Raw genomic sequence first — 9,693 nt, 5'->3', positions numbered from 1 at the left:
TACGTTTCAACAGCTGACAATTAATAAATCCTTACTCTTTTGTGTTTGCCACCAACCCCTGATACGGGACACAGTAAGTAGTAAAAGGTTACTACTTTTCTGCACTTTGTGAAAATCACAATTTTAAATCATTTAATGTAAGTTGAAAATCTTTGCAGCACTTGGAAACCTTATCAAGATCTGACTGAATAATGTGCAGCTTCTTTCAAAGAGAGCTTCATTATAGATAAATGCATCATCTGCAAAATGCCTGTGGTTACTATTTATATTGTCTGCCTTGTTGTGCAAGAACACCAAGGGTGCCAACACACTTCCCTGGGGCACACCTGAAACTACTTGTACATCTGTTGAAGACTCTCCATCTGAGATAACACTCTGAACCCTCAATCTACTCAAAACTTTTATTTGACACCTATTAATATCGTACCTTTGTGTGGTGTTGATTCAAATGCTTTTTGGGAGTAAATGAATCCTCCTTACATTTGATTGCCTTAATCCATTACTTTCAGGATGTAATGCGAGGAAAGCAGAAGATGAGTTTTTTGGAATCCATGCCGGTTGGTGTGAAAGCTCTCTCTCTCTCTCTCTCTCTCTTTCTCTCTCTCTTAGTTAGAGGTACCTCATTACACCTGGGCTCAAAATATTTTCTAAGATTCTGTAAAAAATGGATGAGAAAGGCATTAGACAGTAGTTTTGTGGACCAGTATGCTACTGTATCAATTGAAGCCACAACTGAGGCCTATAAATACATAATGGGAACTACAACATTCCAGTATGTATTGTTGACAAATATAAAGAAATACAGCAGTTTCTTTTGCAGGCGAAGGAGTAGCCAAGGCATTACTGTCCTGGAATTCTTATGCCCCACAGTTACAATTGACATGAAGACAATTGAAAAACCTCCTGATCATGATTATGGCAAGTCCTGGGTGGAATATGTAAATAATGGATGCAGTAAAAATAACAACTCACTGTATAGCTGAGGTGTTGAGTAGTCAAAATGCACATTGACAAGACTGAAAACATAGCTAAGTTTTGAGGAAATTATCTTTCTCAAAGCTAGGTGCTCTCTCTATCTTTCCATATGGACTCTGTACTAGCTAGCCCTGTAACAATTAAGAATGGCATTGCCCGAAAGACCTACAATATTTTTTGTCTCGTTCACATAGCTATAACAGCTCAATTATATGGTGAGTTGTTACTTGTACTCCATTATCTATAGACATCCTAATCAATTACATCAATACCTTCATACTCACCACTCTCCAACAATACACTACTATTTGTCATGTAGTTTTTACAACAACCACTACTACATCCACAACCGGGAGCATTTACTTGGTAGTAGAGTGTCTGACTTAATATTATCAGCCTCATTGCACCAATTCGTTAACTCCTTAATGCTGAGTGTCGCGAATTCCCAGAATACCAACACTGCGCTAATAATTGTAAGTTTAACTGTTTTTGAGTGCCAGTGTCGGTTGGTGCTAATTCTGCATGGAGCTACCAATGCTTTTGACAAGTGTTGCATTCTCCTGGGTGTTTTGGCTACCTCGAAAGTGCCACTATTTTAGAAATTTATTCAGGTTTAAGGGATTAAATGATGGCAAAAAAATGCTTAAGAAAATTCTATAATGGAATGCTAGGTCACTGAAATTTAATAACTGTCTCTCACACTAAGCTAAAACACATCTTCAATTTGTGCTATTTATGTAACTTACATCAAGCCTGCTAAGAACTTTCATTTTCCCATACAGTGTGCTTACATCAACAGGAATGGCAATTACAGAACTGCTGTTATTGTGGAAGAGGATGTTTCTTGTAGTATTCTTGAACTGAACTTCTACAATGCTGACATAAAAGCTGCAGCTATATCTTATTGATGTGCAAAATCCAACATGAACATACCAATTTACACACCACCTCTACCAAGTGGAGATACTGCTTTTCCAACTCAACACTCTGGCAATCCACCACTTGCAGTGGACGATTTTCTAACTCACCATAAATTCCGTGGATTTATTCATTCATTTTGTTCTATAGATGACATTAACACATGACTCAAAGTATACATTAACAAAAGATGAGGAAATCACATGACCTTCATCCGTACACTGTATTAACACAAACTATTACTGTACTGCCCAATATTATCAATACTTACGCCAACTAAAAGTAACCTAACAATTTAGAAGGAAAGCTGCTGCTGTCTCTGTTATATTAAACAACTGCTTTTTATCTTTTATTGATAGCTTAAGATTTACTAGAATACATTAATATTTTTCAAAGAAAATAGTTACATACATCTGTAAAAACACGGGTCTCTTTAAAACACACAAATACTTGCCACATAGGTTTTCAATGACCACTGCTACTAGCCATACTGTTAACAGGACAGTTTAAGCCTTCAATCTAGGAAGTCAAAAAACTTGTGCAGGCGGATAATGAGGTAAGTTTCTAATTCCCTTTTGAATTGGTAGAGATTCCCAGTTTTTTGGTTGGATGGGAGCTTGTTGAATAACTTTGCACGAGAGTACTAACACCATTATGAACATTAGACAGGAAGGAATAGTCTACATGGAAATCATTTTTGTGTTTCGTGATGTTATTATGAAACTGATTTTTAATGTTGACAACAAAATCCATTAAGGAGTGAATGACTGAGAGTGAGAATTCCAAGTCCTTAAGAAGGGACTCAGGAAGATGGGTTAGGTTAGGTTAGTGTTGTTTTAACGTCCCGTCGACAACGAGGTCATTAGAGACGGAGCGCAAGCTCGGGTTAGTGAAGGATGGGGAAGGAAATCGGCCGTGCCCTTTCAAAGGAACCATCCCGGCATTTGCCTGAAACGATTTAGGGAAATCACGGAAAACCTAAATCAGGATGGCTGGAGACGGGATTGAACCGTCGTCCTCCCGAATGCGAGTCCAGTGTGCTAACCACTGCGCCACCTCGCTCGGTCTCAGGAAGATGTATAGTTATTTACTCAGCATAATATTCTTACTGTTTATTTCTGTTGAAAAGATATTTTATTTACTTTGGTTGTGCTGCATCAGTAAATAATTCCACAAGATGACAAGGAATGAAAGTATTCAAAATATGGCAACATTCTTGTCTTTAGGTTAAATTAGATTCAGTTTTTGTTCCATAGACCCAAAAAATGAGATGATTCTCGTGGATGTGGAACAGAAAGTATAACATAGAACATTTGAATATAATAATTACTACCATGATCATTTGTCAAGAGATTATCAAAACAGGTGAATACAACGCGGTAAACTGGAACAGCTGATATTTACAGAATTAACACACTGTCAGAATGAAACATTGTTATGCACTATTAATACATTTATCACACACAAAATACCTAATCTTGACTGTTGTGACCTAGTGCTGTCGAAACTGAAATCTAATGGACATTTTTACTTAAACTGGCGTAATAGTCTCTGTTAAGGTATTCATCTATACAGTAGAAGGAGTTGCCTACCAAAAAGCCTTTCAAAATCTGTTTAAAACATGCATTATCCAAAACCAAGTTTTTAATGGTTGCTGGCAATTTATTGAAAATGTCTGTCCCTGAATATTTGACCCCTTTTTGGACCGAGGTAAGTGGTTTTAGGTCTTTATGTAAATTGTTCTTATTCCTAGTATTACATACTGAGCTATTGGTCATAAATAGAGATGTATTACTTGCAACAAATTTCATTAAGGAATAAATTTACTGAGAAGCGGTGATTATAATACAGAATTCCTTGAACAGGTATCTTCATGATGTTCTTGAATTTACATCACAAATGATTCTTATCACACGCTTTTACACCCTAAAAACTTTTGCTTGGTTTGATGAGTTGCCCCAGAATATGATCCCTTATGACATAATAGAATAAAGTAAGCAAAGTATGCAAGTTTGTTTATATTTATAACTCCTGCATCTGACATCATTCTCACTGCAAATACAGACTTGTTTAGGAGCTTAAGCAATTCTGTGGTATGCCATTCCCAACTGAATTTATTATCGAGTTGTAATCCCAGAAATTTAACACTGTCAACCTTTTCGATCTGCATGCCTTCATATGTTATACGCATGCTGGAAGGAAATCTCTTACAGGATCTGAACTGCATATAGTGGGTCTTCTCAAAGTTTAATGACAGTGAGTTAGCTTTAAAGCACTTATTAATGCCAGTAAAAATTTTGATTAACAACTATTTCTAAACCTGACTTGCTACTTATTGCAATGCTTGTATCATCTGCAAACAAAAAACACTTAGCATCTGGCAATGTAACAGATGAGAGGTCATTAAGGTACACAAGTAAAAGCAATGGACCCAAGATGGAATCTTGAGGAACACCACATGTAATTAATTCCCAGTCAGATGAAGACTGACTGCTTACTGCACAGGTATTTCACAATGACACTTTTGTTTTCTGTTAGCTAGATAAGACTCAAACCATTTTGCAGCACTGCTGGTGACACCATAATATTCTAATGTACTCAAGAGAATCTGGTGGTTCACGCGATCAAAGGCTTATGACAGGTCACAGAAAATGCCAGTAGGCTCTAATTTATTATGTAACGAATTAAATATATTCTCACTACAAGTGTAAATAACTTTCTCTACATCAGAACCATTAAGAAATCCAAACTGTGACTTGGACTATATATTATCTGCAGCCAGATGCTTAACGAGATGCTTGAACACAACCTTTTCAAATATTTTTGAGAAAGCCGGCAAAAGTGAAATTGATCAGTAGTTTGATGGTATCTCTTTATCCCCCTTCTTGTAAAGAGGCTTAACTTCAGCACATTTTAGCCAGTCTGGAAATGTTCCACTGATAAGAGATTGGTTACACAAATAACTTAAAGACACAGCTCAACTCGCATGAGCACTCTTTGATTAACTTCATTGATATGTTATCAAACCCACTGTAATACTTAGATTTTATGATTTGGGAGATGTGAGTGTCATTTCCATATTTCTGAAGTTATTTTTAAAGACTGATCTCAGATACTCCACTGCACTGTTCATCGAACGTGATAACCCCAAGTTGTTAGTAGCAGAAATGAAGCACTTGTTTAATAGGTTTGCAATACTACATGCACTTGTTACCAAAGTCTCATTTATTTTTAGAGTTATCTGTTCATCTTCCTTTTTGACCCCACCTGTCTCTGTCTTCACTATATCCTATACAGTTATTATTTTTTTGCCTCATGTAATTTCTCATAATAAAGCTGCTTCGATTTCTGGATTACTTGCTTCAATATTTTGCTGTATTCTCTGTAATGCGTAACAATTCTATCATCAGAGCTGTTCCTAGATAGTAGATACAGTCTCCGTTTTGTCCCGTATGATATCTTTATTCCTTGTGTAATCCACAGTTTATTTTTTGACTTGTGTGAGATTTGAGTTACCTTCAGGGGAAAACAATTTTCAAAAGTGGAGGTAACTTTATTAATGAATGCTTTGTATATTCCATTTGAGTCTGAAGTATTGTAAACATCTATCCAGTTCATGTTTTTGAGCAATTTCCTGAATTTCTCAATTTTTGACTTATTTATTACCCTCCTGTGCTCACAGATTTAATAGACCTTTTATCCTAACAAGTTTCAACATTTAACATGAGATGCTGCCTGTCATGATCAGACAGCCCATTTACTATTGGTTTTTTCCTAGATTTGTCTACAAACATATTATCAATAGCAGTCTCAGAGCATTTACATATCCTAGTAGTAAAGTTCACAGTACTAACTAAATTGAATGATAGTGTTACTGACTGCAATAACGGACAGAGCTTTTCAATAAATCCACATTAAAATACCAGCAACCACCATTTTTTTTTTTTTTTACCATGAGGTGGGACAGCAGAGCATCCAGATTTTTTATGAAGAGGTTAAAATTTCCTGAAGGTGATCTGTATATGCCTACTAATATAAAGGACTTATTATGAAATACTACTTCTGTTGCACAAGCTTCTAAGTGCTGCTCTGAGCAAAATTTATTAACATCAATATTCTTGGAATCAAAACAGTTTCTGACAAACGTGGCAACTCCTCCTTTCTCCATATTTTCTCTACAGAACTAAGAAGCCAACTTGAATCCTGTAACATTTTACATACCTAAACCAGTGGTCACGTGATGTTCACAGAGGCAGATTATATCAACTGGTTTGCTCAATTAATTCTTCAACACAAATAAGCAACTCAATAAGCTTGCCCCCTTAGTCCTCGGATATTCTGATGCAATAACAATAACTGATTTTTTGCACTGGCTGAATTACAACTGGATGAACTTAATTTTCCTGCCAATTTTTGAGTATCTCTAGTTTCAATCAGAGGCTGTCAGCATGAATTGTGTACATTAAAATAATGTAAAGCAACATAATGACTCTTTGTGAGATTAAAACATGAAATGTTTGCTGTAAACCAGTTGTACACATGCTCAGGTATTGTCTGATTAGGTTGAGTTTGTTAGCTTGCTTTTACCATTAATGAACATTGCTGTTTTGTAACCATGTTTAAATTATTTCATTGAGATTAAAAAAAGACTGGATCCAGTACTAATACTTGTGGGACCCATCATCATGTGCCCTCATTCTAACGTTCGTTTCTCTCGTCACCCAGTCTATCAATGCAACAGCGTCAACAGTCATGCTGTGGTGGGTACATCAGTGTTCATCAGACCACTGAAGTTAAGCACTGTCAGAGATGGCTAATTCTTATGTGGGCGACCGTTGAGGTGCGCTGCTGACAATTTTCGCTTTGTCTTTACAGCAGAAGGGGTGGGAGGGATGATGGCATAAAGCCCCTGATCAAAAGTCTCTGCGCCAATGTCCTGGAATAACCTCTCCACAGTCTCTCTCCAAATGAGGACAAGTTTATAGTGATCCGTCTGTCAGAAGGGAATGTTATGCCTAGGTGCTGTCTGAGAGAAGTAAATTATGTGTCAGCACCAGTTTTCATCCTTTCCTTTCTCTCAAATACAAACATAACACTATGCTATGTACACACACCCATTACAGTCACCTCCACGTAACAGATTGACTCACGCACACTGCTCTCATTCTTCAAGGAAAGAAAGTGCCTGTGGTGTGAAGAAGAGGGACAACCCATTTAGGTGGCTGAACCAGGCCTTTGCGGTCTCCCATCCACTCATGCCATATGATTTTACTTTTGTAAGGTAACATTCTGTTTTCTGTTATGGAGGCAAAACATCACCTGTGCTAAAAGGCATGTCACCAATGCTGTAGCATTTTAACTTGCACAAGTATAATTTTGTGGTTCATGCTTTCTAAGCCTCTGACAAAGTCACAGAATGTACCAGCATTATAATTTTTTTTTTTTTTGTTTAGCTCTGTCAAGACTTCTTTTGTGATTTTTTGTATTGTCTTCTTTCTGGATAATCGCTCAGGAAACCCAAATTAAGATGCAGTTAATAACTTCCACTCCAAAGAATGAGTCAACGTTCTATCAATGAGTGAAATAGGTCTGTAATTATGGGTTTGCTTACCTCCAGTTTCATTCAGCATAAGATTTTAGTAATCGATCAAAAGGAAAATTCTCTTGAAAATACTATAAAATTATGTGACTGAACTGCTGGGCAGTACTTACCTCCTGCAGAAATGACATTACTTCTGACAAACATATTAAAGTACATACAGTACCCTAGCTTTTGGTACTAATAGTTCGATCCTCAGGGAGGAGAGAGGAAAAGAGTTGGAAAGGTTAAAAAGGAGGACAGGTCACTCAGGCCCACGGATGAGTGTCCCCCACCTGCTAGAAACACCACCATGCCTAGTAGAATCAATACTTTTTACTGATGTGATGTATTTTGTAATTTCTTTGGAGGTTGTAGTTTTGAAAGTAATGTCTGTTGGGGGCACATGCAATGTTTGCAAAAGTGGTCTACTATGGAGCAAAGGATCTCAAAAATTTAAGCCTCAAAGTAATCAAAGGCACTTAGTCTTAAAACAATTTAAGAATCACAGGGATCCATATGACAAAACACAGCAATTTGTATGTCTCAAGGTGATCAGACACCAAGTTAACCAAATGTCTAAAGTTATTTTCGCAGCCATCTGTACATGAATTGGTCTTTGCTGCCTGGTAAATATACACCTTTTCCTGTTTTGTGATGAAGGGCCCAGTACGCTAATCTGATGATTTTGGAGGGTGGATTAAAAATGTATCCATAGTTTATTGGATCAAATTAAACTTTTGCAGTTTTCTTACAATATTTCAATAATAAAAAAAAATCACATGTAATTTATGTCACCTAAGGTTTGGTGGCTGCCAGCGATTACTGCAAGAAGCAGCCACACTCCCCAAAGGGCAGCATGCCAAGGTGATCTGTCCCAGCTAGTGATCTTGTTGGCTCACCATGGTCACTTCAAAAGTATCCACTGGAGCAGCGCCATGCCTAAATTACAAACTATTTAGCCAGAGCATCAGTTGTTAACTCACACTATTCAACTGTTTGCACCTTGAAAATTTTGTGTGCCAAAGTACAATACAATAAAGAGTGTATAGTGCCAACAGAGCACAAAGTTTTCCCTATTTTTCTTCACACACTAATGGCTTTCTCAGTAATCACCGGTGGAACTGCTGTAATTTGTCGGTGGACATCAGTCTTTGATTCTGCAACTGAATATGGTCAAACAAAGTTTCCTGTCTTCAATATAGCTCTAAAAGGAGGGACATCTCAAACCACTGTATCAGGTGAATACGCTGTCTGGGGAATATCATAAGGTTGTAAAACCTAATGTCCACTAGAGTTTTCCAGGAAACATCCATGAAAAACCTAGCTGTACTGTTGAAACCAAATTTCACTCAAATCAAAGTTATGTGTGGTCACTAGCGAACTTCTCATGAATTAATGGTGGCCCTTTATCAATAATTCTACTTGCTGAAAGATGAAAATGTTCTGTCACTTGAAAGCATAATGGCACCTTGTTGGGAACAAACTCTCATTCTATTTTGGTATGCTTATTCACTCACTACAAAGTTCCTAGAAAAAACATTTATATGAGTGGAAATTAAAGTCATCATGAAGAACTGTACTTGTACTCTGATCAGAAAAGCCTAATTTGGCAGCATGTCTCATGCAGAATACCGTGAGATTGAGTCACAAATAACCTTCAAACATCAACGTTTCTGACATTTTCACATTCATTTTCTTCCAGTTAGTTTAATTTCTAAAGCAGATGATGTTCTCCGAAGTTATTTGAGCAAAACAATAAGACATTCCCACTGGGAACAGCATTTCACTTCAAATTAAAATACGTTTTCATCGACAGTTGAGCCAGCATGCCGATGGATACAAAAATATTAATTGTTCTGCCAGACCATGGACATTGAAACATTAATGTGATATAACAAAGATGATTAAACATGAAACGGATAGAAAATAATACGGGGGAGAAAACACTCACTTGATCAAACCACCTCATGGTTATACTGCTGCAGCTCTCAGAAAATCCATCAACAGTTAGAGTATTATCAGTCTTATTCATAAATCTGAATACAAGGAGGTTTCTGTCCAGCTTCAGTTTACAAGATACAAGGTTCAGACTCAATTACCAGCACTGTCATGTGTACGACTTTTCTCAGATATAAAAACACCACACAAAGCATGCTGCATGATCTCATCCACCACTCTGCAGTGCCACAGAGCAAAATAGGCTATCCATTCTCCCTCTA

Source organism: Schistocerca americana, chromosome 2 (assembly GCF_021461395.2).
Source record: "Schistocerca americana isolate TAMUIC-IGC-003095 chromosome 2, iqSchAmer2.1, whole genome shotgun sequence".
Taxonomy (NCBI): domain Eukaryota; kingdom Metazoa; phylum Arthropoda; class Insecta; order Orthoptera; family Acrididae; genus Schistocerca; species Schistocerca americana.
The sequence above is the reverse complement of the archived record's forward strand: the minus strand, read 5'-3'. Positions refer to the sequence as shown.